Below are 13897 nucleotides of genomic sequence, written 5' to 3' on the forward strand. Positions count from 1 at the left end.
CTAGTGTAAAGTCTATAGTTTAGTCCAGTCTAGTATAAAGTCTATAGTGTAGTCGTTAGTTTGGTCTATTGTGTCATAACTGTTTCCTTTAAAATCTCTTTAAAACTTGTTAAAAGCTTGTGGGCTTTTAAAATATTTTACATATATTTCTGGAAAAGCTTAAGATATTTTAAGAAACTAAAAGTTTGTAAAAATATTTTCATTTTTTTGTTCACTACAAAAATATTACTACTACTTTTTATAGTTTACTTAACCATAGCCTTTATTTTTTTAGCGTTTTGTTAAAGTTTTAAGAAATTAAGTTTTTTAGAAAAAGTTTTCTTTTGTTTTTTTGCCAAAGAATTTGTTAAAAAAAAACAATATTATTTAAGGGGTTAGAGGCAAAAGGAAAACTTGCTAAATCTAAGAAAAAAAATGGAATAGTTTTAAAGTAGATTAACACCAAATAAAAAAATTCTGATGACGAGTTAAAACACTAAAATAGTTAATAATAATATATATCATAAAACGAAATTTAGTTATTGGTATAAATTGTTTAAAATATATAAAGAAAAATTGTTCAATAGTTTTGTTCCTTTTTGTATAGGAAAATTATTTAAATTTCTTAGTTTTTTTGTTTAAAATTTTGTTTTTAAATCTTTAAGCATAATTTTTACTTTCATATTTATGTTGTAAAGTATTTTTAGTTTATTTTGTGTTGTTTTTTTCCTTTAACTGCATTTATCCTGCATATTTATATTCAGCATGAAAAAAACAAAGAAGATTTTTTTTATGAAAATAATCCGGTTAAGTCCTACATAACTATAAATACTACCCACATTAAAAGATTATTTACATGCATTTACTAAATGAATAACAAACAAGTAAGAGCTCTATAGTCAGCTGTTACGAATCTTGTTTTAAGTTTCTAGGAACAATATTTTAGAAAACTTTAAAAGTATTACTTAAAAAACGACGGATGGACGGACAGAAAGATTTACAGACGGTTGGAAGGACAGAATGATATACAGACGGACGGAAGGATGGACGGATAGACAGACGGACGGAGAAAGATATACCAACAGATAAACATAATCTGTAAGGTTTCGAAATATACATAAACACATACATATATAAAAAATAGTTTCGAAAAATGACAGAAATTACAAACAGAATGACAAACTGATATACATTTCCAACAAAGAAGAAGGATGTTATATAAAAAAAACTAAAATTCCCACATATACGCATGACCTCATAAATAAATATTGCTAAACAAAAGAAAACAACAAAAAACAATAAAACAAAATATAATGCAATATATAACATTTGTAAATGTTAAACTTTCAACTCTGAAAAAACACAATCATAAAAAAATACTTAAAAGTGGAAGGTTAGCTAAGAAGAAGTGTTTAAACATAATTACCAACCCGAAACTACATAACGATGTATGTTTTAAATTAGCGAAACGCAATGAGCTGCCTTGTACTCTCTCTTTTACTCGTACGTATAAAAAAAAAACAAACAAAAGCAGCCAGAGAGCAATTTTTTTACTCTTTACCTTTTGCTGTTTTAAAATAAGCAAACAGAGCTTAATATTCCCTTGTTTTTCTCATCAGTTTTCAGCAAACTAAGCTTAATTTTTTCTCTTTGCTTAGTTGCTGTGTTTAACGGAGCATTAGGCTCTGCATAATTATTTTCTCTATCTTATTACATTTGCTTAGGTGGTACTCAATAGGATCACTAAACACTTCAAGCTAAGTTTAGATTCTCTCACTCTCTTTGCTTAGTTGTTGTGATCTTAAAAGTGCTTTAACATTTCTCTTTATGTTTTTTGTTTATATCATTTTGTTTCATGTTTCAAACTAAGTTTTAAAACTACTCTCTTTTACTATTTAAAAAAACTTTCTCAGGTGGTATTCAATTTAAACATTAAACGCTTTAAGCTGAGTTTAAATTCTCTCTCCCTATGCTTAGTTGTTTTGTCCTTAACAGTGCTTTAACTTTTCTCTTTATGTTTTTTTGTTTAAATTTTTTTACAGCTGCTCATTTTTACTATTTTAACTACTTTTTCAGATGGTACTCTATTCAAAAACTAAACACTTCAAGCTAAGTTTAGATTCTCTTTCCCTTTGCTTAGTTGTTTTGCCCTTTAACATTTCTCTTTATGTTTTTTTGTTTACATTATGTAAAACAGTTTTTAACTGCTACTCTCTTTTACTATTTCAACAACACTCTTATTAGGTGTTATTCTATTAAGAATCCTTCTCTTTATACATTTGTGTCACTGGCCAAACTAAGAATTTACTCCATAACACTTTGTGCTTTTAAAAAAATCAACCACAGACAATAAATTTATTACTCACACACAGTAAAACAACAACAACAAAAACCAACATATTTATGATATATGAATTTAAAACATAATTTAATTTTTGCACATACACACACACAAAGACATTTGTTAATTCAACTCTGTAGAATTCATTGAAGAAAAAAAAATTAAAAACACCAACAACAACAGCTGTTTGTTTTACTTGTCTCCAGCAGATAAACTTTGTGAACAAACTGAAAAAAAAGAGTACAAAATACAATGAAACAAATCTGTTCTTTTTTTTAAGTAAAACCGCCTTAAGTAGGCGTTTAATTATTTGTCACATGCTGCTTATAAAACCAGAATGAAAGAAGGGACGACACCTTTCGATGATCTAAAGAATTCTGCTAAAATGATATATATCATTTAAAAGTGGGGGGACATGTTATGGTATTAGTAGAGTTTTAAAGTGTTTTTTCTGAAGTTATTTAAGTAATTTGTTCTTTTAAATGTTTACTTTTGCTCTACTCCCTACTCTCTTCCCTTAATATTGACAACAACATAAAGTTGTTTGTTGTTTTTCTTTTGCAAACAATATGTCTGGCGCCTCATAAATTTCATAAAATAAACTTTATGTTAAGTTTGCTCTAGTTTTGTTTTCTTAATGTTGTTATTGCTTTTGGTTTTTGTTAATATATGTAAGCACAATTTTTGTGTTTGTTTGCTGGCTTTTTTTTTTGGCAAAAGGTCAAAGTTAAAAAAGACATTTACAAAAAGAAGAAATGACAGCTACAAAAGATAAAATATTTATTGCAAACAATAAAGAAACAATTCAATGTTTTAATTTAATTATAAAAGTTTTCTTATAGAAAAAAATAAACAAAAGAATTATAAATGTAAACAAAAATAGTACCATTTGAAGAAGGAAATAGTACCTAAAAAAAGTTCATTCTAATAGATTTTCATACCATCACAGACTATAGACTAGAGTATAGACTAGACTAAAGAATAGACTATAGAATAGACTAATGACTAGACCATAGACTAGACTATAGACTAAAATATAGAATAGACTCTAGACTATACTATAGTCTAGACTATAGACTAGACTAAAGTCTAGACTATAGACTAGACTATAGACTAGACTATAGACAAGACTATAGACTACACTATAGACTAGACTATAGACTAGACTATTGACTGGACTATAGACTAGACTATAGACTAGACTATAGACTAGACTATAGACTAGACTATAGACTAGACTATAGTCTAGACTATAGACTAGACTATAGACTACACTATAGACTAGACTATATACTAGACAATAGACTAGACTAATGACTAGACTATAGATTAGACAATAGACTAGACTATAGATTAGACAATAGACTAGACTATAGATTAGACTATAGACTAGACTATAGACTAGACTATAGACTAGACTATAGACTAGACTATAGACTAGACTATAGACTAGACTATAGACTAGACTATAGACTAGACTATAGACTAGACTATAGACTAGACTATAGACTAGACTATAGACTAGACTATAGACTAGACTATAGACTAGACTATAGACTAGACTATAGACTAGACTATAGACTAGACTATAGACTAGACTATAGACTATAGACTAGACTATAGAGTAGACTATAGACTAGACTATAGACTAGACTATAGACTAGACTATAGACTAGACTATAGACTAGACTATAGAGTAGACTATAGACTAGACTATAGACTAGACTATAGACTAGACTATAGAGTAGACTATAGACTAGACTATAGACTAGACTATAGACTAGACTATAGACTAGACTATAGACTAGACTATAGACTAGACTATAGACTAGACTATAGACTAGACTATAGACTAGAATATACTCTAGACTATAGACTAGACTATAGACTAGACTATAGACTAGACTATAGACTAGACTATAGACTAGACTATAGACTAGACTATAGACTATAGACTAGACTTTAAACTAGACTTTATACTAGACTTGAGACTAGACTTAAGACTTGACTTTAGACTATACTTTAGACTAGAATTAGAAGTAAACTATAGACTATAGATTAGCATATAGACTTGACTTTAGGCTGGAACTAAGACAAGACTTTAAGCTATTTTGTAGACTAGACTTTTTTCTATATTTGGAATTTATATTGATTTTCTTAAAATGATAAGCATTTTTACCATATTTTCAAAAAAAATTTTCAATTTAAAATTGAAATTTATTTTAAAATTTAAATAAATCTTATTTAAAAATGTATTGAATAAACCTCTTTTTTAGAAACATTTTGTAATAAAATAATTTTGCCTTTTTTCCCCCCAATTTGCATAACAAATTTTTTATACGAATGCATTCCATTGCCTATGAAAGTATTTTACATATAAATGTAAATTTCATACAATGTAAATTTGGTTGAAGAAAAAAGATTAAAATCTTAGGAAAAAGAGAGAACATTTTTTTTTATTTATGTGTAAATCTTCTTAAAACGATGGCTTACTAAAATATTCTTTTGAAATGATATTTTACATGACAATAAAGGATGTTGGAAAAAAATTTGTGAAATTTAAATTTCAAGCCAGCACATATGCTGCGTTAATGATCAATCATTGAAAGATTTTTCCCTTTTTTCCAGATCGAATGTTTTAAATACATTTTGTTAACGGTGGATTTTTCTTTTTTGTCAAATTCAAAAAATCTTTAATAAATTTGATTGATGTGCCTTTAGGAAGATACATTTGTGTATTAGATTTTGGACGCATATTATCCCATTTATTCCCTATGATTTTTCCTCAAAAAATAAGCCTACATCCATCATAATTTTTTGACACTTATGTTGTTAAAACGCTCTACTCTATCTAACCTCTCTCTCCCTTAACAGGCTTTTTTTTTTTTTTTTTTTGCTCAGAGTAAATATAACTGTTTGTTTTTAACAGGATGTGAAATGAGTGATGAGTGTGTGTTTGTCTGTGAGTGTATGTGTGAAACAAATTTTTGCCTGTTTCAAAGTATAATTTGAGTATTTGCTGTGTGGTTGATTTACGTACTCATATTTAATGACAGACAAACCAATATGGCGATTTTAAAACTTGTCATTATTATAGGCCCTCTATAATGATGAGTTTAAGAGCTTGTCTTTTTTTTCTCTCTTAAATGATTTTAGATGATTTGTTGTAATCATTGTCGCGCTATATGTTGTTGACATATATAACTCGCATATTTGCGAGAGTGTGCAAGACACTGATGTGTGATAGGATAGTGGTGATGTGTTGATAACGATGATGTGCTGATGATGATGATGGATGGATGAATGGATGGATTTATGCTAAACAGTGTAATATTTGTTGCATTATTGTAATAACCATGGATTATAAAGTAAGTAGAAGGGCAGAGGGGTTACTTTAACAGCAAAATTTTATTGATTAGGGAGAAAGGAAATCCATACATATGTTGCTGACATTAGGTTTAAACTAAACGTGAGTTTTAATATAAATTAAGGATTAAATTAAGGATTTATAATTTAAAACTAATTTTCGAAAATTTAATTCATAAATTAAAAATAAATAAGTAAATGTTTAAATAATCAATAAACTGGTCTTTGGAGTTGACTACGAAGTAGTCTAAGGACTAAACTTTTTATTAGTTTACTAAGTAGGCTACTGAATAGTCTATTAAATAGTCTGCTGAGTAGTCTATTGACTAGTCTATTGAGTAGTGTATCGACTAGCCTACTGACAAGTCTATTGACTATTAAGTAGTCTATTGAGTGGCATATTGAGTCGTCTATCGAGTAGTCTATGGACTTGACTATTGAGTAGTCTATTGCCTAGCCTCTGGACTATTTATCAGTCTACGAACTGGTCTATCTATTAGTCTATGCATTGGTTTATGCACTAGTCTATTGACTAGTCTACTAAATAGTCTACTGACTGGTATATAGATTAGTCTGTCGACTAGTCTTTGATGTAGTATATATTCTAGTCTAATGACTAGCCTATAATATAGCTTATGGTCTATTGTATGGACTAGTCTATATATTGGTCTATTAACTAATCTATTTACTAGTCTAGTGCATAGTCTATGGACTGGTCTATTGACTAGTCTATCGACTATTCTATGGTCTAGTCTATTGACTAGTCTATGATGTAGTATATATTCTAGTCTAGTGACTAGCCTATAATATAGCTTATGGTATAGTGTATGGACAAGTCTATGGATTGGTCTATTAACTAATCTATTTACTAGCCTATTGAATAGTCCATGAACTGGTATACGGACTAGTCTATGGAATAGAATTCGGAATTGTCTATTGACTGATCTATTGACTAGTGTATTGACTAACCTACTGACTAGTCTATTGACCAAACTATTAAGAAGTATATTGACTATCCAATTGACTTTTAGATTAAGGACTAGTCTATTAACTAATCTTCTATAAGCTAATCTATTGACTAGTCTTCTGACTAATCTATTGACTTGTCCATTGACTTCAGTATGGACTAGTCTCTTCATTTTTCTATAGTCAAGCTTATTTACTACTGTCTTAACTACGAAAAAGTTTAGTTAATAATTTATTTCTTAATATTATCAATAATATTAACAACACAAATTAAGTTTAAATAAAATAAATTTATTAAATTTAAACTACAGCAAGAAAAAAGCAACAACAAAGCTTTAACAAAATAACAACATATTAACTTAACTGTTCATATTGAATTATGGCCTCCTGTGCACAGAACCATATAAAAATACAACAATTTAATAGGACGAAGAAAAAAATCGAAAAAAAAAATAACAGCCACGGCTTATCAAATACAAATAAAAATTTCCATTGGCTTTGCAGCTATGTTGTTGCTGTTGTTATTATTGTTATACCACCACAAATGCCACAACAATATGTAAATGCCATTAGTAGAAAAATATTTACGATTTTTTTCCAAAGGATAACTACAATTGAATTGATGGAAATATAAAAATTATCCTTAGATTGGTAACATGGTAAAAATGCTTTAAAGCAAAAGAGAATTTTAATGTCGATTGCTTAGTTGTGTGATCAATCAAGCAATGCTTTGTTGCTCTCTCTCTCTCTCTATGCTTAGCTGTTTATACTCAAGCAGTGTTTTATCTGAGAAGAGAGCTTTGTTATTCTCTTTATTAACTAAATTGTCTTCAAAAATAGCTCATAAAAACATCCTTATTGTCCTTAGTATAAAATTACAAATTTATTTACTCCTGCAGAAAATTCATTTAACTCTAAAAAAAAAACATTTTTAAAAAGAATCATGGAAAACAATCATGATTTATTCATGGCGAAAAAAATCTATATACATATATATGCAAATGGGAATTATTATAGTTAAAAAAAAGCGTGGCTTTACACAAAAGTTAAGGGCCTTATTTTGCACAAAATCTTGTAATTGAAATATTATAAATAAAATTATTTACAACCAGACCTCCTATATTTTTATATTCAATTTTGTTTTCCTTTTTTTTATATTGTGATTTCAATAAGCAGTGAGTAAAAATATACCAATTGAACCGTAAATACTTTTTGGTAATAATTCTCCAAAAAAAAAAAAAACATTTTTTTTAAATAAAACTCCCTTCAATTCACAATAACAAATGATTTTACGTTACTCTAGCTATATGATTTATGAAAACTATAATATTTATTTTAAATATAAAATATCCAAAAAAAAAAAACTCCAAAATCATAAATCGAACAAGAAAATTCAACTGACTGGAAAAATACTGTAATTTTTTATTTTGGGAACTTGAAACCGAATGCAGATTTTTGGTTAAACAGTAAAATGTCTCTTTGGTCTATAGTCTAGTATACTATCTTTTCTACAGTCTAGTCTATAGTCAAGTCTTTGGTCAGTAGTCTAATCTATAGATTAGTCTTTAGTCTAGTCAATGGTCTAGTCTATAGTCTAGTCTATAGTCTAGTCTATAGTCTAGTCTATAGTCTAGTCTATAGTCTAGTCTATAGTCTAGTCTATAGTCTAGTCTATAGTCTAGTCTATAGTCTAGTCTATAGTCTAGTCCATAGTCTAGTCTATGGTCTAGTCTAAAGTCTATTCTATAGTCTAGTCTATAATCTAGTATATAGTCTAGTCTATAGTTTAGTCTATAGTCTAGTCTATAGTCTAGTTTATATTATATATAGTGTATATTATAGTCTATATTCTATTCTATAGTCTAGTCTATAGTCTTGTCTATAGTCTAGTTTATAGTCTGGTCTATAGTCTAGTTTATAATCTCGTCCATAGTTTAGTCTATAGTCTAGCCTGCAGTCTAGTTTGTAGTTAGTCTATAATATACAGTTTAGTTTCTGGTTTTCTCTAACATTCTCTCTCTGTCTCTGTTTGATAAACCACAGTAAAAGAGCATAATTTGTAAAAGAGTATAAGCTTTGGCGTTAAAATCAAGATTAGAGTATTGCTTTTAAAGTAAGTTGAATAAAATTTAAAGAATTGCTTTGGCGTTGTAGTTAGTTATAAGGAAATTTAGGGTTCCTTTTAAAATTTTTAAAGAGTTTGATGAGTTTGTAATATTGAATGTTTTCTAAAGAGAATTTTCTCCGGTTTTAGTAATTATTAATTTTTTTCAAGTTCTTTTGTTCTTTCTCCCTTTTTTTGCTCCCAAACTATTACGTTTTATATGATGCAGCAAATTTTATTTATACAACATTTGAAAAACTCCTCGATAAAGAAACAGTTAAGTATTTGTTTTTTTTTTCTATTCTCTAAAATAAATTTTAATGTTTGGCTGCTATTGATGGATGGAAAAAAAACTACAAAAAGGGGATATTAGCACATCATCATTAGATGGTTTTTGCGCGTGACTGAAAAACATTTTAAGCGTTTTTTTATATATATATATTTAAACGCTAAAATGATCAACAGCAGCAACAACAACATCATGAAAACAACATTATTACAGGAGAAAGGAGCTGAAAATGAATGCTTGCTTGCTATATTTATTCGATTTTGGTCTGTAAACTATATACAATAGTTCTTTGTTGTTTTATGGAAACTAAAATATTTATAATGATTGGGGTTTTTTTCCCTCTCTTTCTCCCCTTATACAACTAACATTTTAGTGTTGTGCATCAATGGCTAATAAAGTGTCCGAAACAGTGAAAACTGTTTGGCAAAAACTCAATCATTTTTAAAGAATTTTTAGATGGAATTTAAAGTTTTTACTGTTTTTAACAAAATTTTGTTAGAATTTTCTAAATGTATGTATGTGTGTGTGTTTGAGTTTTTGCTCATGAATATAATTTGCTGTTAAATGCAATAGTTTTTCGAATGCACATTACATTATTTTGCAAAATTGAATTGTTTTCCAATTTATGTTGTTTAAAGTATTGAATTACAAATGACTTCATTTTTGTTGTTTATTTGTTTGTGTATTTTTTTGTTGCGCAGCAATTATTGTCTAAAACATTTAGTCAATGTGTTGAGTAAATGAATTTATTAGAAATTGCAGGATTTTTTTTTTTAAATGAAAATCCAAAAATTAATGGAGCGAAAAAATAAAACTTAAAATTTAAAAGCTATTTATAAAAATGGTACTTAAATGTGTTGCTCTTTAATTTGGGATCAATTCAGTCTAAATATTTCAAAAGAAAACATACCTGCAATGAAAAGAAATAAGAGAAATTGGTTAAAATAAGTTTTATTAGAAAAATAGTAGTAGAAAAAGTAGTAAACATTAAAAAAGTAGTATTTTTTGAAAAAATTTAATTGGTTAATAAAATATAAATTAAAAGGAAGTTAAATCAGTCAAAATTTTTGAATTTTAAAATAGTAGTAGAAATACTACCTTTTTCAAAAAAGTATGAATTTGTCACATTAAAACTTGGAATATGGTTATTTACGAAATTTTGAAGAAAATTAAAATATTTATTCTTAAATTTTGTAAAAAGGTACTAAATTTTTTACTACTTTTTTATAAAAAGTAGTATTTTTGAAATTAACTAATTGGATTTTTAAATATAAATTAAAAGAAAACCAAATCAGTCAAAATTTTTCAATTTCAAAATAGTAGTAGAAATACTAACATTTTAAAAAAAGTATGAATTGTCACATTTAGACTTAGAATATGGTTATTTACGAAATTTTATAGAAAAAGAAAATATTTTTTTTTAATTTTGTAAAAAAGTACTAAAATTTTTACTACTTTTTTATAAAAAAGTAGTATTTTTGAAAAACTACTTATTAGACTATAAAGCATTTATCAAAATGAAGACAAATCAATCAAAATTTTTCAATTTAAAAATAGTAGTAGAAATACTACTTTTTCAAAAAGTATAGAATTCGTTACATTAAGTCTTGAAATATGATAATTTAACGCAATCGATAAAAGAAAAACTACTTTTTCCTTAAATTTTTGAAAAAAGTACTAAAATTTTTAGTACTTTTTTTGAAAAAGTAGTAGTTTTTGAAAAATTTTAATGGGAATATATTCTACACATAAAATGGAAATCAAATCTGTCAAAATTTCTCAATTTTAAAATAGTAGTAGAAATACTACTTTTTAAAAAAATTTCGGAATTTGCCACATTTAGACTAGGAATATGATTATTAAACACAATTTATAAAAGAAAAACTATTTTTTTCTTAAATTTTGTAAAAAAGTACTAAAATTTTTAGTACTTTTTTTCAAAAAAAGTAGTAGTTTTCGAAAAATTTTAATGGGAATATATTCTACACATAAAAAGGAAACCAAATCTATCAAAATTTTTCAATTTAAAAATAGTAGTAGAAATACTACTTTTTTTAAAAGGTATGTAATTTCATATTTTTATGTATGATTATATTGTAGACATTGTAAAATTACGAAATCTGTCAAAATTTTTCAATTTTAAAATAGTAGTAGAAATACTACTTATTGTAAAAGTCTTAAATTTATTGAAAAATTTTACAAAAAACATTTTAAATGTGAAAAAAATGAACTTAATTGTCTGTCTAACAATGACTTCTTTTTTTTAAACAAATGTCAACAAATAAACAAAACCCATAAAATTGTCATTTTGAAAATGTCAAACATATTAATGTCATGCCATAAGTTTTTTTACACACACCAACGACCTAATAAAACATTTCTTGTTTAATTTGGAAAAAAGTTTTATGTATTTTTTTATGTGAAAAAAAAGTGTAAAAATTTCTTATTTTATAAAAAAACATGTGTATACGATTAAGGTTGTTTTGCAAATGACAAGAAAATTTTCTTTCTTTTTTCTTGTCTATTAAAAAGATTTTCATGCTTTTTGTTGAACAAAAAAAAAAAAAAAAAAATACCAAAAAAAGGAACAGGAAGAAAAGCATATTTTTTTCATTAAGATAAAAATATATTTCCTAGACAACAAAAAAAAAGCAAACTGGGAATCAACTTTTTGTAAAAAGTAGTATTTTTTATTTCTTGTTTAAATGGAAAATGAAAGCTAATAACAAGGAAGGAAAAGTTGTAAAATGTTTGTTTTCTTTCTAGAGAGATTTCTAAAGATTTTAATTAAAGAAAAAGTAACAGAAATTTCAATGCTTTTTTACAAAAATTTTAAACTAGAAATTTTATTTGTAAAGAAAATTTTATTTGTTTATTAAAAAATTACAATTTTATGCTTATTGAAAAAAGTAGTATTTCTAGTACTATTTTAAAATTGAAAACTAAAGATAGTTTTCAACTCAGTTCAATGTAAACAATATAATCCATATACATTTTTTTGGTAATTTACTACTTTTTGCAAAAAGGTAGTAGAAATTTTACTACTTTTTCATCAAAATTTGCAAAAAAAAATTGTTTTTATAAGAAATCTCTTAAATTAACATATTCCGTAGAAATAATTTTAAAATTTCGTACTTTTTGAAAAAAGTAGTATTTCTACTACTATTTTAAAATTAAAAACTAAAGGCAGATTTCAAATTAGATTAATGTAAACAATAGATTCCACATAAAATTTTTTGAAATTTACTACTTTTTTGCAAAAAAGTAGTAGAAATTTTACTACTTTTTCATAATAATTTGTGAAAAAAAATATCTGCTCTTTATAACAAAACATTCAAATAATCATAATCCAAGGTTAAAATTTCCAAATTCCATACTTTTTGAAAAAGGTAGTATTTCTACTACTATTTTAAAATTCAAAACTTAAGGCAGATTTCTACACAGTTTAATGTAAACAATATAATTCATATAAATTTTTTTGCAATTTACTACTTTTTGCAAAAAAAGTAGTAGAAATTTTACTACTTTTTCACAAAAATGTATAAAATAATATTTCCATTTTGTAAGATATTTATTGAATAAACATATTCTATATTGAAAACTTCCAAATTCCATACTTTTTTAAAAAAGTAGTATTTCTACTACTATTTTAAAATTCAAAATTAAAGTCAAATTTCAACTCAGTTGGACTTACGAAATATTTTGCAGTTTAAATTTTTTAAAAAATACTACTTTTTGCAAAAAAGTAGTAGAAGTTTTACTACTTTTTCACAAAAATGTATAAAATAATATTTGCATTTTGTAAGATATTTATTGAATAAACATATTCTATATTGAAAACTTTAAAATTCCATACCTTTTTAAAAAAGTAGTATTTCTACTACTATTTTAAAATTCAAAATTAAAGTCAAATTTCAACTCAGTTGGACATACGAAATATTTTCCAGTTAAAATTTTTTAAAAAATACCACTTTTTGCAAAAAAGTAGTAGAAATTTTACTACTTTTTCACAAAAATGTATAAAATAATATTTGCATTTTGTAAGATCTTTATTAAATAAACATATTCTATGCTAAAAATTTTAAAATTTCATACTTTTTTAAAAAAGTAGTATTTTTACTACTATTTTAAAATTGAAAATAAAAAGCAGATTTCAACTTATTGTTGCATAGGTAATATTTTCCTGTTAAATTTATTCGTAAAAATACTACTTATTCCCAAAAAGTAGTAGAAATTCCTTTCAAATAACCTGCTTTAAAATAGTCCTTATTACTTTTAAAGTTAATTTATAAGCATTTTATTGCTTTATTTTCATGCTGCTTTTCTTTACTTTAATCTCACTTACCAACTACCCATTACCTAATAACCACACACTTAAGTTTAAGTAGAAAAAGAATAAGAAAAATCTAGTACTTATTTATTATTTCATATCAAGCATTTCAAATTATTGCAAAAAAGGCATTAAAAAATAGGTTAAACTGTCTGTCTAATACTTGTTTCATGCGCTGCTATATCTACCACTTCCACCCAATAATAACAACAACTAAACATAAACTGTTAACTGGCACACAAAAGCCAAAGACATCAACGCAACGTCTCTTTTTTGAACACAAAAGGAAATAGTAAATGTTTAACACACACACAATTGTTTCTACGAGAAGGCGAAGGAGTAGGGGCAAGAGTAACGGAAGAAGAATAAGAAAAAAATCAAAAGGCACTTAACAACTTCCTTATAATGCAATTTTCTTTCCTCTAGACATTTTTTCTATTAAACTATAAAAATATTTTTAGTTCTTCCTCTTGCTATCTCTCTTTTTACCAATTTCAGCATTTTTTGCTTATTATGCAAATA

Source organism: Lucilia cuprina, chromosome 3, assembly GCF_022045245.1.
Source record: "Lucilia cuprina isolate Lc7/37 chromosome 3, ASM2204524v1, whole genome shotgun sequence".
NCBI classification, from domain to species: Eukaryota; Metazoa; Arthropoda; class Insecta; order Diptera; family Calliphoridae; genus Lucilia; species Lucilia cuprina.